At 51.5% G+C, this 23,145-nt stretch overlaps 1 protein-coding gene across 9 annotated transcripts in view; it reads left to right on the forward strand.

The window, feature by feature from the left end:
* Window positions 1–23,145, forward strand: part of PFKFB3 (6-phosphofructo-2-kinase/fructose-2,6-biphosphatase 3) — an 83,818-nt gene that overhangs the window by 17,931 nt on the left and 42,742 nt on the right. The window lies entirely within an intron of this gene.

Raw genomic sequence — 23,145 nt, forward strand, 5'->3', positions numbered from 1 at the left:
GAGGACTCCCCCTCCAAAAAAAAAAAAAGATTAATAGGAAAAAACATTTTAAATGATGGATGTATGTGTACCCACAAAGATATGAGATTCAAAAGGCTGCCAGGCACTTGAGGCTTATATACCCTCCTGAGCTAAGGCCAGGGATAGGGGTCTGGGGGCTTCTCAGGGGAGGAAGACAGTTCGCTGGAAGGCGCGGAGTGGAAAGGTGTGGTCCACGGTCCCCCGCCCTGCAGACTGGTGTCTCAGGTGAAGAAGTGCTCCTTCCCAGAAACAGGCCCCCCCTTCTAATGTAAATTCCCCTTGTAAAAGGGTAACTTCTCCTGTGTCTGCGGTTTCTCAAAAATAACCAGCTCAAAATAACCCTTAAGCCAAGAGGCATATTTTGGGGTGGCAGATTCTGCAGCCCTTGATACACCTCCTGGAGCCAAGCTGTGGGGACGGAGGTGGGCAGGTACCATGGGATAAGGCGGGGCAGGCTCAGGGCAGTGCTCTGTGGTGTCGCCCGGGCGGGAGGCCAGGCAGGAGACTGCAGGTGGAGCCAGCCTCTAGCCGCCGCCTCGCCCTCCTGGGGCTGATGGCCTGCGCGCAGGTCAGCTGAGCGCGGCCACCCTGGAGAGGTCACTCCCGGACACGAGGCAGCAGAGGGGCGGTGCCTGGCGGGCGGGGCGGGACCGGGTGCGCGGCCGGACGCGCGGATTGGCTGCCGGCGCGGCGCACGGGCCGGTGAGCGCGCGCCCCGCCCCGCCCCACGCCGCGTTCACATGGCGCCACCCCAGCCTGCCCCGCGGCGCGGGTCCTGCACGTGGGTGCGGCGTGCACCCCGTGCTGGAGCGCACACCGCGCTGCTTCCCCTCCCCGCCGCTTGGTTTCATTTTCCGGCCAAGGGTTTCTTCCGATAAGGCCTGGGAGTGGCTGAGCTTTGTTAAAGCGCCAGAGGAACTAGGTCGGCAGGTGGCTTGCCGAACCCGGGCGGGGCCAGGCGGGGGGTGGGGGGTGCGCGCCGTAGAAGAGGAAGGGGGTCCGGGGAGGCATTAAAAGGAGCCCTGGACGCGGGAGATTGCGTAAGCGCGTGCAGTGTTTTTATCTTCGGGAAGTAAACAGTGCAAGTGCCCCGCGCTGAGTTTTCCTGCCCGGCAGAAAGACGTACCAAACCCGCTGATCGTGGACGCGATGTTCCATGTGACATCGTGTAAACAGCCCGCACAGCCACCCTGAAAGGACGCCTCCCGAGGGTCGGGGGCCTCAGTGAACCCCAGAAACCGCAGCCACCCCTGCATGCAAGCTCTCCCAGCCCTCTCCCCTACCTCCGGGTTGAGGCCCGGGCCTGACCCCCGAGCAGAGCAATTCCCCTCAGCCCGCATCCCAGCCCTCCTCCTCCCCCAGAGCCTAGAATAAGTTGGGACCGTGGCTACATACGACTCTTCTCTCTGAAGTTAACTTTCGCAGAGTGACTCAGCTAGTGGAGGGTCAGGAAACCGAGTCATATGAGGAGTGGCTGAAGAACTGTGGTGTTTAGCCCAGACAGGCCTTGGGGGCACACGAGCCCAGCTGCAAATATGTGAAGGACTCTCGGATTGCTCTTGTCCCCGTGCTGCCTGAGCGGACAGAACAGAGATGTTTACAGGAGGTGTATTGCAGGTCAATTACAGAGACGGGGCAGGGAAGAAAGTTGATGATATTTTCTCCAGGAACCTGGTACAGCTAGGTGTTTACATGTATCAGTAGGAAAATGATGGAGCTTAGATTCAAACTCTGATCTGCCAGATTCCAAAGCCCTTGCCTTTTCAGTTTTCATGATGTATCTGTTTCAATGAGATGGGTTACTTTGGGGGTAATGACAGTGCCAAAGGGTTTCTGCACTGATGGAGTGCATTGGACTGGAGGATAGTGGTGTCACTGATTCTCTAGCTCCGATGAAGAGGGAGGTTGTCCTGGGCCAGACAGGATGCCACGGCTACCTGAGAAGGAGGAGGCCCCCTATCTCACCAGCAAGTCAAGAGTTTCCAGCCACGCACATCTCTGACCCATTGTCCCTGCAAGTGCTCTCACACTTGTTAAAGCAATCTTGACTTTGTGTTTAACAAATGTGATCGCAGTATCCAACGGTCATCAGTCTTTGTCACGGCCTCCCAGCCCTCTTTTTGTATCTGACCCTCTGCCCCTTGTCCACTCTGTCTGCCTAGACCTGGCTAAAAGTGGGACCGACACAGTAAGAGCTGAGGACTGGGAGAACAAATAACTCTGACCTGAGTACATGTCAGCCCTCCAGGCAGCATGAGACACAGCGCCCTGCAAAGTCAGGAGGGGAGCGCCCAGGCTGGAGTCTCTCTGTGGCCCTCAGTGCCTCATAGTTCAGACTTTAAGCCTCTAGGGAAGATGCGTAGAGGAGGTGGCCCTCCCTGAGGTCTTGGGTTCATTTTATGAATTAATAGCTTCTTGCTTTCTGAAAAGACAAGAGTACTTTAGGAGTCAGTTTTTGTCTCCACTACATGTATTAAATTGTTCCGTGTATCCCATTTTAGCATCCCTGGGAGGAAGGTAGGGGTATGAAATGCGTGTAAAGAATCTGGTTTTTGTTGGATCTCTAGCGGACCTGGTTACAATTTTTTGTTTAAAAAACCCAGTGAGAAAATAACAAGCTGAGCCCTCTTCCCCCAGAGGAACTTGTCCGAGGCTACTTCTGCCCTGGACACAGTTTTTAGAGCTCTGGAGGCCGTTTCTGAAGGTCCACTCTCCTTCCTTTTAGTAAATCTCCTGATTATTCATCTTTAACCTCCTGGGTCCTCCTCTTTCCTCTGCCTCCAGGGTATCAAGGCGTTGGTCGTCTCCCAGGCAGCCCAGCCCAGCCCTAATGAACAGGGTAGAGAGGGGGAAATGTTTCTGTCTGCTTGCCTCCTTCCGGTCCGTTTCTCCCCCAGGTTGCCTTTTAATTGATAAACACCCTAGGGTTAGGGTAGGGGCCAAGGTTAAGTCACAGTGGTCTTCTTTCTCTAGCTTCCCCCACACACACCCCGCAACGCATCCTAAAGGGCAGCTCGGGGGTAGCTGTGGAGGTGGAGGTGATGAGTGCTTTGGAAGCTAGCCGTGAGAAACCCCACTTCTGTTCCTGCTTACTGAGCCAGAGTCCTGCTCCCTGCCCGGTGGTCTTTGTGTTCACTTATAATTCATTCAATACGGGATTCGTCAATAAGATCAACCCCCCCCCCCCCTCCAGGCTTTGTGCTGGAGGCTGGGAGTGCAAGCGAGAGAGGTCTGGAGTCATGCTTCCTGGGCTCACGCACCAGCTGCATGACCTTGGGGAAGTTCCTTCATGTCTCTGTGCCTCAGTTTCACCCCCCCCCACACCCGTCAGCTCCTGAGTGGAGTGGTCTTGAGGATGAAGCAGGAAGCACTCCAGTCTGGGCCAGCCACGTGCTCAGTGCTCCACAGCCGGTGCTCTCAGTCCAGCGATGCGGTTGCTGCTGCCACCGCTTCTGAGTGAGCTTCAGTGGGTTGGACGACAGGGGGCGGGGGCGAGCGGTCAGCACTGCAGCTGCCGTCGCCTGGAGGGCTCACTGCCCTTCCAGGCCCGATTGACCCTGACAGCCAGGACTGCCCTGTGGGAAGGCAGGTGGTCCGCGGTCCGACTGTCTAGGAAACTTGCTAGTGATCCATCTGCCTGGGACCGCGCCTCCCAAAATGGTCCTCAGCGGAACGCCCCCCTTCGCACCTCCCCAGATTCTCCAGCAGGGACCCCCTCGTGCTGTCCCGGGTGCAGCTGATGGGGTGGTCCCTCTGCCTCGGGGCGAAAAGTTTCTCCAGTTTTCCTCGCTCGCACACCTGTGGGGTTGTAATGGGGTCTCTGGTGGCTACAAGCAGAGCTGGATCTTAACTTCAGTGGAAATAGGAGTGAAGGGGGCTCAAAACCGTGCCACAATCATTGCAGTTGCTGGGAGCCGGGAGGAGACGGCCATCCTCAGTAGATAAAGAGCAGACCTGTGTTCCCGCTGGATTTTTGATTTTGATCTTGGGCCTTTGTTCCTCAGGCTTCCAGCGGGCAGGGTGCGCGCGTGCGTGTGTGTGTGTGTGTGTGTGTGTGTGTGTGTGTGTGTGTGTGTGTGTGTGTACTTGCCCTGCTGACTGGTGGGTGTGGGGAAGGAACTGGGAGAAAGGGGTAGTTTTCTGAGGTCCGGGGAGAGGCTCAACAAGTGTGAAGAATCTTTAAAAATCCTTCTAGGGCTTCCCTGGTGGCGCAGTGGTTGAGAATCCGCCTGCCGATGCAGGGGACACGGGTTCGTGCCCCGGTCTGGGAAGATCCCACATGCCGTGGAGCGGCTGGGCCCGTGAGCCATGGCCGCTGAGCCTGCTCGTCCGGAGCCTGTGCTCCGCAATGGGAGAGGCCACAACAGTGAGAGGCCCGCCTAGCACCAAAAAAAAAAAAAAAAAAAAAAAAAATCCTTCTAAAAAATTCAGCATCCTTAAATGCATATGTAATGGGGCAAAATCCCAGCCTCTGGGCTTGCTACAAAATTTGCAACAAGGATCAGAGACCTAGGGAGGACTGGCCCCCAGCCTGACTCCCAATTTTATGTTTTTATGAAGTTTTAGTTTTGTAGATGTGCATTTCCTTAAACCTTCACCAGCCCCTTTGAGGTTCTGGGTCTGTACACTAGAAGATTGACGTTCTTACTGGTAGTATGTATGGCTTGCTCTCTGCAAAGACTTGAATTTTCCTATTCCCTGTTTGTACGAACCTTAAATTAGTAACACTTTGGGAATCTTTTTTTTTTTTGCAGCGAATTTCCTGGATGTCTGTTTGTGGTTATTTTGAAGTTGCAGGGCTGGGGGGATGTGCCTTGGGGGCTTGCCCGCCGGTTCTCTGACGAGGAGACGGCTTTTGCTTTCAAGCAGAAGAACCAGGTTTACGATCTCCTGGAGCTCCAGAAATAAATCCTTATTCCAAGATAGTAGGCAGCGTGCCTAGAAGCAATTAAAAAACCTCTGTCCTTTGATCCTCATCTTATCTTGAGAGACTGCTTGGAGTGTTTGGTGATCTAGAAATCAGAAAGAGTGTGGATTGCTTTCACATCAGAAGGGAAAGCTATCTTCCAAGCTCACTCGCACTCTCTTCCACTCCTCATGTATGCTTGCTTTCGTGCCCCTGTGACAAATGAAATACAGAAAGATGGACGTTTGAGTGGAAACTCTCAGCCACCCAATTCCTGAGGCCATCGGTGGTGCAAATGGGACCGTTAAGAACGAGAGTGGCGGGGGTGATACCAGGGTGTGAGCGCTTGCTGAGAAGCCAGAGGAGAGGACCGCTGCCAAGACCCCAGCTGAACCTCCGCGCTGAGTATCCCTCCTTAATCCTGCAGCCGGGAAAGACAGGGTGTATGCCTGTGTCCTTCCTCAGCCCCCAAAGGATGACTTCAAGTGCAGGAAGAAAATATTGCAACTTCTCTTTCTACTTATTAATAACTCATCCTTTTTAATTTCTAATTTTCAAGCAAGTTTTATAACGTACATAATATATCAGCGCAGTAGCACCTGTATATAATTTACAACTAAAGATGTATCTTATTGGGGGGTAGTGATTTGTGATCAGAGAAATTGGGAGGCCACTGCTCAGAGACATGATGACACAGCAGGGAGAGAACAGGGCTTTGCAAACTTGAATGCACGTGACTCATTGGAGATGTAGTTAAAATGCAAATTTGTGTTCAATAGGTCTGGGCTGGAGCTCCACCTTCTGCAGTTGGAGGGTTGACTCAGGAGGAGTGAAATGGTGTTTCTCCCCTCCCCCCGCCTCTTTTTTTTTTTTTTGCCACAGTATCCATTCATTCAGTGTCTTAGTCATAGAGTGAAACCTGAAAGCCAGCAGGGGGTCAGGAGCAGATATTCTGGAGCCTCCTCCCCAGAATGTCTCAACCTTACCCCTGGCACTGCATGGAAGTCCCTGTGTGGTGAATATCACAGAGGTCCTGGCATCTGTTCCCATCAGGGATGTGTCATTGTCCTGGGTCATGTGACGTTACTTTGCTTGGTCCAGATGGCCCTAACCCTCTGCAGTGCCGAGGGAGAGGAGGGGGAGGGGAGAGGAGGAGGGGGATGGGGAGGGAGGGGGGGGAGGAGGTAGGTGAACAGGTACGCCCCTCCCCGTTAAAGCCGGCCCCGCCCCTCCTGCCTTCTGTGCATTCCACGCACTTCCCTTCCCTTGCCGGCCTTGTCTGGGCATCTGAGACACAGGTGACGCGGTTGGTACCTACCGCTTCTAATGTTAACTAACATTGGCAAAGCACATTTCGACACTGCTGCTTAAAAACCACAGCTCCCCGGGCCTAGAATTCCTTTTACCACTTGTAAATGAGGAAGCTGAGGCCCTGAGTGGTCAGCGGACTCATCTAAGATTGCAGGGCTGGGCAGCAGTGGAGCAGGGCAGGCTCTTCCCACTGCATGCTCGCTTGTTCTTTATGTTGGAATAAAAACTTGTCTCTATTCTGGGAGCCAGTGAGAGCTAAAAGGCTTGAGTTTTTGAGGACTTCAATCCTCATTCATTCATTCATCAGATAAGTATCTAGGATGAGTCCAGTCTTAAGTGTTCAGAATTCAGGGATGAACAAGGCAGTCAGTCCTTGGCCTTAAGGAGCGAGACAGAGGACCAAAGATGCATCTACCAGCCTGTTGGGTGCCGTGATGGGGTCAGGTCTCTGTGCTGCTGGGGGTTCCCGTTGCCATGGAAGGAGCAGCAGAGAAAGGTGAACTGGTGGTGGCGGAGCGTTTAGGCCGAGACCTCAGGGTCTCAGCAGGATAAGGCGGGGGTGGGGGGAGGGGGACGGCAGCAGGAGACTCACTGTGCAGACACTGGACTTTCTCCTCAATTTGACTGAAACAGAAATGATGGTGATTAATACATTTGAAACTTAATAACGATAACCCTAATGATTTATGCTGGTTGTTATGTCTTCTTGCTAAATCAGCCTATTTAACCATTAAGGAAGGTCCCTCTTGAACGCTGCTAATATTGTTTGTTCTGAAATTTACTTTGCTGTTCATACAGCAACTCCCTTTTCTGTTGACTAGTGTTTGCATGCTGTAGTTCCCCCATCCTTTTACTTTTAATGATGCATGTCTTCATACTTAAGCTGGATTTCTTTTCCTGGGGCTTATTTTTTCTTTTTATCCAGTGTGATGTGTCTTTTAAGTAGTGTTTGACCATTTGCACTTAACGTAGCTGTGAATTGTCCTCAAGCACAAGAACAGAAATGTCCCCTCCGGGAACCAAGATGGGAGGATTTTCTTCCAGTCTGTTCTGGACCAGAGTCTGGATTGGGTTTGGCCTGCTGGCTCTAAAGAATATTTCCCCGGCATTGGGCCCCAGAGTCAGTGACCTCGGGTCTAGAGCCCATGGAGCTTGGTCTTCAGGTTTGGAAAAGGAGCTGACTGTGAACAGACAGCACAGGCCCCACTGTCCCCATCCTCACACCCATGTCTTGCCATTTAGAAGCCCCACCTTCCCCCGTCAAACCCCTCTGGCTAGAAAAAGCCCACTTAGGAGGCTCGTAAGCCCACTTCCTCCGTGAAGCCTTCCTGGGCTGCTGACTGATGTACAAAGGGGTTTGCCTGTGGAAGGCAGGCGCATTCAACACCAGCCTTGTGGTGGCCTGGAGTGTGGTAAGCCTCCCCAACACGGCATGAGAAGAGTCTCTTTGAAAAGAGAATTTCTGACGCTTTCCCTGAAGCCTCAAATGTAACAGCCAGGCTGGGTTTGGCACGTCCTGAAGCAGAAGGGGTTCGCCCTGGGCGTGGGAAGGGTGGACGTCCGCCCCTGTGTCTGCAGCATCCGAATGGAAGGTTACTCTCCAGGTAAACATCTGAATGCCCTGTTGTTGCATCTCATCACCACTCAGCGTCCTTGTGGTTCAAACACTAAATTCTCAGACCCCCTGATGGGACCCAGCAGTCAGTGGGTTGGGAGACACAAGAGACTTGGTTTCCGACAAGGACCAGGAACACGTGGCAGGTGATGGGTCACCAGGACCTGGGCACTGAGGACCAGAGTGATTTACCAGCCCCCCAAGGCCAGACAGCACCTATGAAGGAGCAGCAGGGCAAGATCCTCCACCTCCAGGAGTAGCACGTCTGCCCTGTCTCTCCCCAGGAAAGGCCCCTCCGTGATGAGCCTGTCTTCACGACCTGCTCAGAGTCACTAAGGCCCATTATTCAGGCCTCCCCGGACCCCCTCACATACGACCCTCTTCCAACTGGGGACGTCCTCTTCTCTCACCCCTGTCCTCCCCCTTCCCGCACTTGACCCTTCAGATTTCCCCTCACAACACTTCCTCCACGAAGCCTTCCCAGACTGCTCGGGGCAGAATTGAGCATTCTTCTCGCTCCTTCCACCAGGCCCTCACGCACTCCTATAACAGTCACCGCTTGTGTTCGTGTCTGTGTCTGCAGCGGCCCATGGAAGGTGGGGGTGAGATTCCATAGTCTCCGCGTTCCCAGGGCCGAGTGCGTCTAAACTGGAGGGAGAGTTTGTCAAGAAGGCTGCGCATGCTGTCGGCGTCGTGTGTGTGTCTAGTCCATCACCGTATACTTTCAGCACCCACGTTCTGGGGGGGCTATGCTGCCCGCCGTATTGGATGCAGAGAGAACATTCAGGCTCTGAACACACACGCACAACACAGATCCACGCATGTGAAAAGGTGCAGACAGGATGCCAGTGTTTGATGTAGTACAGGAAATAAAAGCTCACGGGAACAGCAAGGGAGAGATGCTAAGAGACACCGAGGACATGTAGGGATTGGACAGAAAGGAGGCAAGGGATTTCCGGAGGGTTGCTCTGTAGAAAAGCAGAGACAGGCTGGGGGGTGGGGGTGGGGGGGTGAAGGGGGTGGAGGAGGGCATGTCTGGGGGAAGAAGCAGATCTCTGGCCCAAGTGGAGGAGGCACAGAGGAGAGAGGCCGCCGAGAGCCCCCTGCAGAGGACCTGCAGTGAAGACTGAGGAGGTTGGAAGTGGTCTTAGGAGAAGTAGGGAGCCAGTGATGGTTCCTGAGCAGAGGGAAGAACAGAGCTGAAGTACCGTTTTAGGAGATGAGTGTGTGAGCGGTGTGTGCGTTGGACTGGAATAGGCAGGCTCGGGGAGGAGATGGGAAGTGATGACCTGTGGTCTCGGGAGGTTCGAGGGCTTACACCTGACCGGAGACAGTAGGAACGGGCAGAACACAGATCACTGTGTGAGTGACCTTACGTAAAATAGGGTCTGGTGACTAATTAGCCTTGGGGATCGGAGGGACCTGAAGGAGCAGGTTACGGTCAGAGGAAGGACCAGGGAGCACCAGCTGGGCTTGTCTTCTAACCTCCCTGAGCCTCAGTTTCCTTGTCTGTACACTCAGGGAGCTGGGGCCTGCTGACTCATCCTGGTCTCCAGGCACACGCCTGCTGTTTACATCGTTTCACTGACCAGCCCTGTTTACTGGAAGCCCAGCCCTCCCTGATCTCTTCCCGTCTGGCCGCATCACCTACTTTTCCCATTCATCCAGCGTGGGGCTTCTTAGAAGAGTCCCAGCACCCCCAGCACCTGGCCTGGTCTTGGCCCGGCTGTCCAGGCAGGGTGTCCCTGGGTGCAGCTCAGGTTCCGTCGAGTGAGGGTGGCCACAGCCCGGCCTGACCTCCTGGGCCCGCTGCCTGGAGCTGCCCGAGGCCCCGGCCAAGGAGGCTGAGGCGGAGCCCAGCTATCAGACACATGGTCCTCCCTGCCCTGGACCATGGGGACCGGCCGGCGAGGCGGCCGGAACTAAGCGCTTTTGGTATGGCGGGAGGAAGGGCGGGTGTGAGGCCACCTGGCGCTCCGTGGGGCCTGGGGGCTCCGAGTTCCCAGTCTGCAGGCTTTGCGGGCGACGCTCGGACCTGGGGTCCTGGCGAGCCTCATGCATGGGCCTGTTTGGTTTTTTTTCAGTGGAGATGAATTGGACCCAGCGTCTCTCCTCAGACACCAGCATCACTTCTTCTCGGGTTCCTGCGCATGAGGGAAATCTCTCTTTTTCATAGGGAGAAGCAGGAGGCCGCTATTGAAGTGGTGAAAAATTACCGACAGGTTGCGAAACGTTGTCTCAGTCTTGCTCTGCACCCTCTGTCCTTTTTCTCCGCAGTTTCAGGCTCTTTCAGGGGCAGATTGCCAGGTGTCGCAGTCAAAATCCCAACGCATCGAGCACTTAGTTCGTGCAGGTGTCGTCCTGGGTGTTTGCGTGCTCACATTCAAGCTTACGGAGTGAGGCCCTAGCATCCTCAGCCCCGTTTCACAGCGGGCGTCGCTGGGCATGGGGAGGGATGGAGCCCAGAGTGATGGCCACTGCCTGTGTCACTGCAGCCGGAACGTGACCAGGAAGTCTGGCTCCGGAGCCCTTACCCAGGAAACGGCATTGCTCCATGAAAGTCACTGTGGAGGAAGGAGAAAGAAAAACCAAACAAACCAGAAAGGGCTTTAATGTGGAAACACAGATATACATCTCATTGTATTCAGAAGAGGAGGCATCCAGATGGTCAGGAAGCAATGAAAAGTGACTCCATCTCCCTAGTCATCTAGGAAATCAAATTAAAGCCACCATCAGACCCTTGAACAATGTAGGGGTTAGGGGTGCTGACACCCCCACACACAGTCGAGAATCCACGTACTGCTATCTCTGCCTCAAAAACAGAGGAATTGATAAATGACTCACCCGAGGGCAGAAAGCTGACACAGCTTGGAACGAATCAGGACTCAAACCCTTGTTCTTTTGATTCCATGTATCGTGATCTCTAAGTGCCACAAATGTTTCCCCACCCTTAGTTAATTTAAGGATCTGTAAAATGAAAACACAGGTACTCTATTTATTGACAAAACTCCACATAAAAGTGGACCCACACCGTTCAAACGCATATTGTTCAAGGGTCAACTGTCTGTCCCTGTTTCAGCCAGGATGGCTAAAAGGAAAGAGACCAAGTATTGAGGAGACTTTGGAGTGACAGGAACTCCTGCTCGTCTGGAGGTGAAAATTGATATCATCATTTTGGAAAATGCTTTGGCCATATTTACTGAACTGTGGTCCAGCAGCTCCAGTCCTCGGCGTAGACCCGCAGGAATCGTTTATGTGCCCAGACATGCAAGAACGTTCCCAGCGGCATTATCGCAAGAGCGCCTCAGCAGAAACCATTCAGCGTTCCAGCAACATGGAGAAAGAAATTGTGGTACGTTGTGCAATGGAACAGTCATAACGAAGGAACCACGGCTGTAAGAGGCGGCACGAAAGAATCTCACGGGCACGGCGTCAAGTGCATAAAGCCAGACCCAGGAGGACAGTAATGTGCTGCTCTGCTGACGTAGCGCTTGAACCAAACAGACTAATCCGTTGTCGTAAGTGGGTGGTGACTGGCAGGGGCACGGGGCTCCTGGGGTTTCGGGAAGTGACCTAGATCTTGCGCGGGCAATGGTTACGCAGTTGGGTTCACCTGGAGCTTTATCGAGGGGCGCGTTTCTGTACGTATATTATGAAAATGAGAATGAGATGTTGACTTTAAAAATGGCTTGGGGGATTGGAAACCTGGGTTCTAGCTGCCGCTAACTTGTGAGTGCCTCGGGCCAGCCACCTCCCTCTGGATCCACTTTTCTGTGAACCTGATGGCCCGGACTAGGTCACGGTGTGCAGATCTCTCAGGGCCGCAGAACCATCTCTTCAAACAAAACCTCACCTGAAGTCTAAGTACATGAAACAGATCGAGTGGGTTGGGAAGAAATCGGGGATGAAATCAGGATGGGAGATGCAGGTGCTGTCTGGCCAGGGCTGGGGAAAGCAGATGGGAGCCCTCTGACCGCGTGCTCTTGGGGGCTTGCAGAGCTGGGCTTCCTGGGCTGGGAGCAGCTCCGAGGCCTCCTATGACTCCGGTGTCCAGGGCTCAGAGCGCCTGCAGGGAACCACCGCAGCGCTTGTGGTTCTGCAGTGGCTTCTTACAGGATACACTTCCAAGCTCTACAGTCAGCCCGAACTGGGAGGGTCTGGCTGACTGCTTTGCTCTTCCTCCCAGTGGACAGAAATTCAGCCGCTACCTGGTGACTGGCACGCAGCCATTCACATCTTTGTATGAATTCCTCATACCAGATTCTTTTTCCCCTACACATAAAAGACTTCAGTAAGACCCAGTTAATGGGAAGTTTTGGATGCAGGCATGGGGTGGGGACTGTTGGGGGAGCGTGCAAAACTCTGGGAGGTGCCGTGCATCGCAGAGAGCTCTGGGCACCTGCAGGGGTGCACGTGAGGGTGGATGTGAGAAGTGGGGGCTGGTGTGAAGACCCCAGACACGGAAGGGGCCAACGTACCAAGAAGCTCCCATCGGACTTGGATGCCGCCTGGATAATAACGGGAAACGTGAGGCATCGAACACCAGTGATGCCCAGACTCAGAGAGAGAGCCCGTTTGTTTATTCAGGCCCCACTGCTTAGGCCTCTGTGGGCACACGCTGCCCAGCACAGCATCACCCACTCATCGGATGTTTACGCACACCTACTGGGGGCCAGGCTTCGTTCATACTGAGGCTTCGTTAGCGGCAGAAACAAACAAACAAAAATCGCTGCCCTCGTGGAGAAGATGAGACAATAAATAAGATAACATAACACAGCAACGTTAATGGTGATAAGTGCGCAGGGGGGGAAATAAAACAGGAAAGAGGGGTGTGAAGTGTCTGGGGGGATGTGTGTGTGTGCTAAATCATAGTGACAGGGCCGGGGCGGGGCATCACCATGTGACTTCGGCAGGGGGTGTGGGAGGGGAGGAGGGGGCCGGAACTGTCACGTGGACAGAGAGCTGCTCCCAGACACAGGGGCCTTTGGCGATTACTCCGGAATGCAGTCAGGTGTTATTTCTCCTGGGAGCACGGAGTGGGCGTCTTTGCCTTGAATTTGTCTGCTGGATCAAGGGATTTATTGCTTTTGGAGCAATTCCAGGCCTCGCAGGGCTCGTGGGGAAGTGTTTGAGGGCTCCTGCATGTGTTTGGCCCCCACTTGCCCCCTCTGCCCGAGGGCACCCTGCCCTTCTGCTTCTGCAAATTGGGCTGGTGGGATTTGATGTAGGACTTTGGTCACTGCTGGCACCGCTTTTGAAACAAACTGCCTTGGGAAATGGTCTCTAGTCCCAGTTTCCTCCTCCGTACCTTGGTCACCACTGTGAAAGGCTTCTCCACCACTCCGTGTCCTGGGACAAATTATTTAATCTCTCTGAGATTGCATCCTTATCTCCAGAATAGCAATAGTTCCTACCCAGTTTGGTAGTTCTAAAGATGAGAGATAATCTCTTTTCAGTACTTAACACGATGCCTGGTACATTCAGTAAAAGGGAGCTGTGATGAATTTATTGGCTAAGAATAACAATAGCTAATACTTCCTGGGCTCTATTTTCTGCCCTGTTTTACCAGTGAAGAAACTGGGGCGCAGAGAGGTTAAGTTCTTGGTCCAAGGTCACACAGCTGGTAAGTGGTGAATTTGAACCCAGGCAGTCTGGTTCCCACCAAGGAAGAGCGACAGGTGAAGGTGAAGCAGGCAAAAGTTTGAACTTGTAGCACCCAATGCTGCTTTCGAGCTCTTTCTCCAATTTCCTTACTCTTTGCAGGAAGCTTTCTGATCATTTATCAGCTAACAGTTTGTTCCCTTTGGTGCTGAAAGGCCACATCTACCAGGAGAAAGATTGGGGCATGGGGAGAAGGGCCCCAGCTGGAGGAGTCTTCCTGTTTCTCCTTCCCCTGCTCTGGGGTGTCGCCATCAGTTCAGGCCCTCAAAGGACGGTGTGGAGGCCCAGGAAGGCAACGGGCAGAAGGTGGGGAAAGAGAAGGAACCCAGCCCCCTGAGTTCTACCTGTCAGAGGCTGGGTTTTCGAATGGTGAGGAAGCTGGCGCCCCAGGAGCCCGAGGTGGCCAGGAATCCTGTTGGCTGAGCAGGTAGGTAGGTATGGGAGGGAGGAAGAACAGAGATGTGCGTGTGAGCCAGACTCAGCCAAGGCCGACCGCGGTGCTGGCGCTGGAACCCAGCGCTCCTTCCAGTTTGGTGAGTTGTGAGATGACCTCCGAGCCCCCTGAGTGACATTGAGGCATGTGACTAGCTCCAGACGGGGAATGTCCTTTAACAGGCTCAGAGTGAGATCAATCTAAGTGACAGGTACGACTGCACGGGAATGGTTGGACTCCCAGCACTCAGCCACTCAAAGTTACCAGCTTCTAGAAATGTCTGCAATTAGCGTTATTTTGAACGAACGAACGAATGAATGAGTGAGTGAATGATGTATATGTAAGTCAGTGTGGACTCCAGGACAACAGGCTGTCCTAAGGCATTCAGACCGAGGGAAAAACATAGTGCTACTTTTTTTTTTTTCCCTAAGGATAACAATAATACAGGCTCACTGTAGGAAGGGCAGGAAAGTACAACGAAAGAAAGGCATCACCTGTGATTCCGTAACAGAGAGGTAGCTGTTGTTTTCACTTCTGGGAATTTCCTACTTTTTTCCAAAAAGTTGATCGTGGGATGTATGCAGTTCGTACTCTGACTGCCTTACTTTTAAGAATTCAAACTAAGATGGTCCACTCGGTTTATTCGTTCTCTGGAAAATGGCAAATTGTTGAATGTGTCCCTAAAACTAAGGCACATCCTAATCATACGATAGAGAGGCTGACCCTTGAACAGGCGTTTGGACACCCACGCACGTTCACCACAGCCAAGAGGGGGAAGCGGCCAAGTGCCCATCGACGGATGAATGCATTTATCCACACAGTGGGATAATATTCGGCCTTTGTGGAAGGAAGGACTTTGTGACACGTGCTGCAACACGTGGGAACCCTGAGGACATCATGCTAAGAGAAATGGGACAGTCATGAGAGGGCAAATATATGATTCCACCTCTCTGAGGAATTCAGAGACAGCAAGTAGAATGCAAGTTAGCCGGGGCCGATGGGGAGGGGGAGGGGGGCTTATCCTTTAGTGGGTGAGAGTTTCAGTTTGAGAAGATGGAAATTTCTGGAGGTGGATGGTGCTGATGGTTGTACCGCATGTGGATGTGCTCAGTGCCACTGGACTGAACGCTTAGAAATGGTGAAATTGGTAACTTGTAGGTTACATATATTTCACCAGAAAGAAACAAAACAGGGCAAAAGATAAGAGTTGGAGCCATGGGGCCTGGCTTCCAGCCGTGGGGTCTCTGCTCCGGTGACTCTTCCTCTCCCTCCTCCCCGCGGCTGCCTCTCTAACCCCCTGACGCGTGAGTCTGTGCGACACACACAAGAAGAGGGGAGGAGGAGGGGCAGGTAGCAGAGGGGAGCCCGGCACACACTTGGGGTGGCTTGGAATCCTGACACCACCTCTGGGAGAAGCAGGACCTCCCAGATCACAGGCCCGATGCCTCCCACGGGCTGGCTCTCCACCCGCTCCTGTTCCTCCAGGCTGCGGACGTGGAGCCTGGCTCGGGGGCCGATGGAGGAGGTGGCAAGGTGGCCCCAGGCTCTCCCTGGCTCAGCTGGACGATGCCCAAGTGTGGGTGAAGGTTTGTCATCCAGTCCAGGGTCTGGAGCCAGGGTCAGGAGGGCAGAGGGCCGAGTCTCTGCCAGACAGTGCAACCCCATTGCCGGTGCCCCAGGGACCCCACTTGCTCCACGGCAGGGTCAGCCGGAGTGTCCGTCTGTCCCCATGGACCCACCCTGTTGACCTCAGAAAGTGGACCTGGCCGAGCCCTGCAGGGTCTGAAGCAGCAGAGCCCTGCGTGCACACGTGTACACGCACACACACACGCGTGCACCCAGGCCCATCCCTAGGTGACTTGGTCTTTACCTGCCACCCCAGCTGCTCTCATGGGGGGTGGGGAGGGGACTCCTAGTGATTCTCCTCATCTCTGTCGGGTGAACCTTGTGGGTAAATGACCTTTTGGGGGGCTTTTCTAGCCTAGAAAAGCAGGTAGGAGGGAATTTTCTCTGGAAACTACCTAGTAGTTTAGTATCCTAAGAATTTATCCAGCCTTCTTTGAGAAGGTCAACCCAGTTCTTCATTCTCAAAAGCAAAACAAAACAACCAAGAACAAGTTTCAAAGCTGGTAAGTGGATGGTCATAAGGCATGGAAAAGAAGAGGCTGCAGGTGTAGCGGGAACACCGACTCCGAGAGGTTCACTTATTCTAGATTTTTTTTGCTCACAGATCTCTCCAAACCACCAACAAACTCCATGGCGATTGTGTCTACTAGTCGCTTCCCATGCAGATATGTCTTGTTTCCTGAACAAGATGTAAAGTATTTATAGTCAGATGCCCCGAACTTCTCCCAATCCCGTGGCCCCAGCCTGAAGCTCAGCATAGGGCTGGTTAGGTGTGGAGCAAATTAGGATCTTTATTTGGCTAGACACAGTGATCACTTGAGAGGCTGTTAAAAAAATTGCAAAGCCTAAATCCTACCCAGCAGTTCTGACCGAATGGGTCTAGCATGGGGTTTACACATCGGATGTTTGGAAAATGTTCTCTGGATGGTTCTCGTGTGTCCCTGATGCTGAAAACCAGTGATCTGTATCATAGTTCAGGTTCAGTAATCAGTTTTGCGTGTTCACTCCTTTTTTCCCCCACTAGATTATACAGCCTATCAGCCTGGGATCTCAAGTTATTGAAACCCAGAACATAACAAACCTCATTGAAATAGCCAGGAGGCTAAGGCCTGGCTTTACATGAGGCTCAGTGGAAGAAATGCGTGGGTGACCAGGTCCTGCCCCAGAGGGTTTCCTGCTGAAGTTGCTTCACATCTCTTATCAGCCCCTGAGGCCTTCCAGTTCTCTCCTACATCCTCATTTGATCTCTCATTGCTTTGGGAGGATTATGGAAACAACTGCTGTTTTAACCCACAGTCCATTTACAAGGCATCCCGGGCCAGGCTGTTTCTGCAGGGAGCCCATCCCATCCACGTTACCTGGAGGCTGTAGCATCCGTCAGGACTCAGAAGTTTCTTCTCCTTTCGGTGCCTTTCCTCCAGCCTCCAGCATGGGGCTCCTGAGTTCCCTTGTCAAAAAAATAAAAAAATAAAGAGAAGGCAATCAGAAGACACCCCCATTTATAGTTGCTAATATGCTAGTCGTTTACTGTATCCCTTGTTTTTGTTAAAGTGTTATTTAACCCAGATTTGCACTGGAGGTCAGACTGAGAAATGAGAGCCTTTGTCTTCCTCCAGGAAAACTGTTTGGATCAGCAAGTAGGTGAGAAGGGGCGGTGAGGGCTGCCAACCTCAGGCTCCCTCCCGGGGAGTTAAACCTCAGGGCCCTCGTCCTTTGGGTGACATGGGGGCTCCCGGTGGCCCCTCCTGCCTGAGGGTCCCCGGCAGACCTCCAGCCCAGACCCGCCATCCTTCCCGTTTTCTTGCCCCCATTAACCAGTTTCACACACGCATATATATTTCTTTTAAAAGGGTTTCATTTCAGGAGGCCGATGGGGCCCAGTGGTTAACGGCAGGGACTTTTTTTTTTTTCCCCCCCGGTACGCGGGCCTCTCACTGCTGTGGCCTCTCGCGTTGCGGAGCACAGGCTCCAGACGCGCAGGCTCAGCGGCCATGGCTCACGGGCCCAGCCGCTCCGCGGCATGTGGGATCCTCCCGGACCGGGGCACGAACCCGTGTCCCCTGCATCGGCAGGCGGACTCTCAACCGCTGCGCCACCAGGGCAGCGAGGCAGGGACTGTTAACTTTGTGGCAGTCACATCTGGATTTGAATCCCTGTCGTGTGAGCTGGTGCAGGATTTCTACTTCTCAACCTGGATTTCCTTCTCTGAAAACTAGTGACACCATTACTTACCTGATTGCATTGTTGAGAAAATATATGTAAAACTTGAGCACAGAGCTTGGCCCAGATTTAGTGATTGATAAATGGTAGCTGTTTGAATAATGATTACTATTATGGTTATCAAATAGTTGTTATAATATTGTATTCTAGTCATTATAAAATATCTTAAAATACATTCACAAAATGAAAATGAAAATCACCTATAATTCAACCACCGAGATCTATCATTTCTGATCTATAGACACATCTAATATATTCTAGAAAGTTGAGATTCCACCAGCATTACTTTTTTAAAAAAAATTATTGAAGTATTGATATAGTTGATTTACAATGTTGTGTTAATTTCTGCTGTACAGCAAAGTGACTCATTTATACATATATATATTCTTTTTCATATTCTTTTCCATGATGGTTTATCACAGGATATTGAATATAGTTCCCTGTGCTATACAGTAGGACCTTGTTGCTTAGCCATTCTATATGTAGCAGTTTGCATCTGCTAACCCCAAACTCCCATTCCGTTCCTCCCCCACCCCCTTCCCCTTTGACAACCTCAAGTCTGTTCTCTATATCCCACCAGCATTATTTTATGTGTAATTTCCTTGTCGCCGTATTCTGCCATCAGCAGTACACCTCATATTTGGCACGTGGCAGTGTCCAAAAGACGCACTCCCCGCAGCAGTGACACCATCTGGGTGGGGTGACTTCTGTGTCTCTGGCTTTTATCCTTTTCCTCCTTATTCCCTGGTGATGAGTTTCTGACCACTCACTGTGGAGCTGGGTCATCTGGTTGGGTCCCCTGCATTGGCTATTGGCTATTCGTCCATGGGTGTGTTTTCCACTTGATTTGGGCACCCAAGGAACGCCCTTGGAGCCGGTGCTCTGCCTCCTTCTTGTTCCGAGTGAGTGGTGTTCTCCCTGCACACCTCTGCCTGGCAGCCTTGTGCCTCCGCCTCCTTCTGGGTGTGGGTGTCTTTCCAGCTCAAGAAGCAGCGATCTGGGGGGGCCCAGGGCAGGACGCTGAGTGGCTCGGGCCAGTCTCCTAAAGACCAAAGCAAAGAGAGAATCCCCCTCGGCAGGCAGACATGAAGGGGCTCAGGGATCCCCTCGGAAGAGACCAGCCCCTGGAAGCAGATGTAGACCACGAGAGGCCAGTCCTGAGCCCACCCACCGCGTGCAGGGCCTCGGGATCTGTACCTGATGCGCTGTCTCTTCAGCTTAAGGGCTTGGATGCCGGTTAAGTCAAGGGCCACAGGAGGGGCTATGCTTTAAGCCACCCAGCAATCATGGATAATCTAACGGGGATGGGGTGCAGATTCTTTTCTGGAAGCAAGCTTGATAAGGATGAAGAGAACAGGCCACAAAAACTGGCCAACTGAGGGGGCGAGGAGGGCGGTGGAGGGAGGCCAGGGCCTCAAATGTGGTCCCTGTGGTGTGGCTGGACCAGTGCTCAGTCTGGGAGCTGAGGCAAGTCGCTCTGTGGAGCTCAGGCCTCACCCAGTTATACTAGATCAATAGTTCCTTCCTCCTTTATTACAAAAACTCCAGGTCTTGCTGATTCCCCCGCAAGAGCAGGAGACCTGTCCAAGTTTTCTGGGGTGGCTCCAGTGAAGCTGTTGGGGTCTTCCCTTGCTTTCAGGGATACAAAGAGGACAAAATCAAAAGCTTTTTTTTTTTTTTCTGGTGGTGTTTTTGGTGGTATATAAAAAGAGAAATGACTTTAAGTGAAACTCTTTTGTTCTCGATTATATTATTAACATAATAATTGTGTATGAAGTCTGTATTAGAATTTTGATGATGCTCCTCATACAGCTACCAGTTAGGAATGCTTTTGGCTAGAACTCACAGAATTTCTGACCATCAGTAGCTTAAACCTAAAGGATGTCCTTTATTGTTTTCCATCGAGAAACTAAGATCCCGCAAGCCACGCAACGTGGCCAAAAAAAAAAAAAAAAAAAAGGCATCGCACGATTGTACCTGTTCGGGTTGGAGACGGGACATATAAACCTCATTGGTCTCGTCTGAGTGCAAAGCTTGATAGCTTTCCCCACTCTTTTTGTAATAAAAGACTGTGTCTCCTGAGAGGGGTTTGTTGAAAAACTGTGTTATCCGAAAAGGGTGCTATGGCAGAGACTGCGAGCGTTCCCCCAACATCCACGCGCCCCCTTTCTGAGCCGCAGAATCCTGGGCATTTGGTCCAGATAAAAGACTGAGTTTCCCTCCTGACTTTGTGGCCAGTGTGGAAACCACGTTCTGGCCAGTGAGGTGATGGGGAGGAGTTCCAAGACTTCTGCAGAGTGTTTTTGTTTTTGTTTTTTAAACTATTTACTTACTTATTTGGTTGCACCAGGTCTTAGTTGTGGCAGCAAGACTCCTTAGTTGTGGCATGCAAACTCTTAGTTGTGGCACGCATGTGGAATCTAGTTCCCTGACCGGGGACCAGACCCGGGCCCCCTGCATTGGGAGCGCGGAGTCTTAACCACTGCGTACCAGGGAAGTCCCCTGCAGAGTGTTTTAAAAGTAAAAAGCCGGGCTTCCCTGGTGGCGCAGTGGTTGAGAATCCGCCTGCCGATGCAGGGGACACGGGTTCGTGCCCTGGTCCGGGAGGATCCCACGTGCCGCAGAGCAACTGAGCCCGTGAGCCATGGCCGCTGGGCCTGTGCGTCCGGAGCGCCTGTGCTCCGCAACGGGAGAGGCCACAACAGTGAGAGGCCCGCATACCGCAAAAAAAAAAAAAAAAAAAAAAAAAAAAAAAGTAAAAAGCCAAGCATCCTTTATGCCAGTATATTTTGCTCTACATAACTTTATAATATTTAAATAGTGTAATATGTACGACATAGCTTATGTTACACTGTTTAATATATATGACATGGCTTATGTTACACCATTTAAAATATAGTAAATGAGGAGAGAAATGTTAGACAACTATTCTAGGCTGCTTCTCTACAAATTACCTGTTTCCTGTGTGGCAGGACTTTTCTTTTTTGTTTTTTTTTTTTTGGCCAAGCCACGCGGCTTGCAGGATCTTAGTTCCCTGACCAGGGATCGAACCCAGGCCCTTGGCAGTGAAAGCTCGGAGTCTTAACCACTGGACCGCCAGGGAATTCCCGTGTGGCAGGTCTTTTGTTGCCAACAAGTGAAAAGTTAAATGTAATTGCCATTATACATTATCTTTCAACATTAGGTTTTGAAATATGAGAGATGCCGTGATTTGATCAGATGCATGCAAACTCCAGCCCTGAGGAAGAGCCCTTTGAAGTGAATGTGCAGAATTACTACCATTTTAGGTGCTTCATGAACTTACAATATTTTTACTACCATTTAAGGTGCTTCATGAACTTAAAATTTTTTGAGTTTTATTTTTTGTTTTGAAATAATTTCAGACTTACAGGAAAGTTGCAAAAATAGCACAAAGCTTTCCAAGATAGCCTTCATCCAGATTTTGCAAATGTTAACATTTACCCTATTTGATTTCTGCTTCTCTCTTTCTCTCTCTCTTTCCCTCACTCCTCTGCCTGTCTGTCTCTCTCTCCATCCATCCATCCATCCATCCACCCTACCCACCCTAGGTGCGCCATGTAAGTGGAATCATACAGTATTTGTTCTTTTGTGACTGGCTTATTTCACTCAACATAATGTCCTCACAGTTCATGCATGTTGTAGCAGACGTCAGAATTTCCTTCCTTTTTACAGGCTGAATAATATTCCACGGTGGATAGACCATATTCCGTGTATCCATTCATCTGTGGATGGACATCTGGGTTGTTTCCACCTCTTGGCTACCATGAATAATGCTGTTTTGAACATGGGTGTGCAAGTAACTCCTCGGGATCCAGGCCATTTATTTCTTAGAATATCCCCCTATCTGGGTTTGTTTGTTGCTCCTTTATGATTAGATCCAGCCTCTACATTTTTGGCAGGAACACCCAGGGAGTAGTGCCTTGTTCTCGGGGTGGGTCTTTGTCTTATTCCTGCCCAGGTTCACTTTGATTCCTTGTGTAGGATGGCATCTGCCAGCTTCCTCTACTGTGAGGTTACTATTCCTCCTTTGTAATTAATAAGTGTCTTGTGGGGAGATACTCTGAGATGCTGCAAATATCCCATTTCTTGTCCAACTTTCAGCCACTCGATGACTCTTATCTGAAATAATTATTACCAAGTAGTGCCTTACAAATTTCATCATTGCTTTTGCACTTATTTGTTGGCATTCTGTGTAAAGAGACGCTCTTTCATCTCCTGCACCCATTCATTCATTCGTTTTATTTACAGGTGAATGGATTTGGGGATTCTCATTTTACTCAGGGTTATAATCTATTACTATTATTCATTTTGTTGCCCAACTTGTACCAGATTTGATCTGTGGAATGCCTTAAAGTAGGCCTTTGTGTCTTTTTGACATCTCCTTATCATTTTCTCATGAAGTCACATGTCAACATCAATGATTCTTGTGGTTCCCATCTTTACACAGTCATTAATACAGGGTATACATCAAATAGCAAATAACTGAGACTAAGTTCGGCTAAAGCTGTACCATGGCCAAACCCCTCAGAGCGGCTGCTGATAATTCATCTGAGTGATAAGCCAGCCAAGCATCAAGGCACACTCATCTTGCACCCTAACTTCTGTGAACTCCATACACGCTCGGATGCTCTCAAGCTGTTTTATTTTGGGCATGTGTGTTGGTTGGGTCCTCGGGGAAGCAGACAGGAGTCAGAAGTGCAAGAGATTTATTAGGGGTAGTGCTTGTGAAAAATAAAGGGAGAGGGTTGCAGGCCTGATACCTGTGAACGGCGAGTTGCGGGGTGTGTGGGAAAAGATGGAGGGCATCTCTGAGAAGTCTCTGCCAGCCCCGGTGGGGAGCTTCAGTGCCGAGTTTTCCCACTGTGGGCAGAAACGGCCAGGCCCTGGTGCCCTGCTGGGCTTAGTCCTTACCTGGGAGCTGCCGGGAGGGGCATGGCCTGGGCTCTGAGGCCACCATGGACCCCGAAGTGCTGTGGCTGGAGACTCATTTAACTGCACCCCTCATGGCTGATGAGCAAGTTCTTTCTTAAAGGGAGACCGGAGGGGCATACCTCTAAGGCTGCCATAGGAAAAATATTTAAAGATTGTGTTTGTTGATTCAAAAATTAGAAATTTGAAACAGAACTAATTTCTACACGGGAGGTGGACATCTCGGGATCCCACACATGTGTGACTCCCCGAGGTGTCAATCTTCACTAGATGGGAAACACTGGTCTAGGTGTCTAACTCCGTTCTCATCTGGGGTTTCGAGCTGGCATCTCTGATTGGTTCAGAGGGGCCTTAATGGTCTCAGTGGCCCCAACGGGTGACTGGAAAGAATGAGTCGTCAGC

The sequence above is a fragment of the Kogia breviceps genome, chromosome 3 (genome assembly GCF_026419965.1).
Source record: "Kogia breviceps isolate mKogBre1 chromosome 3, mKogBre1 haplotype 1, whole genome shotgun sequence".
NCBI classification, from domain to species: Eukaryota; Metazoa; Chordata; class Mammalia; order Artiodactyla; family Physeteridae; genus Kogia; species Kogia breviceps.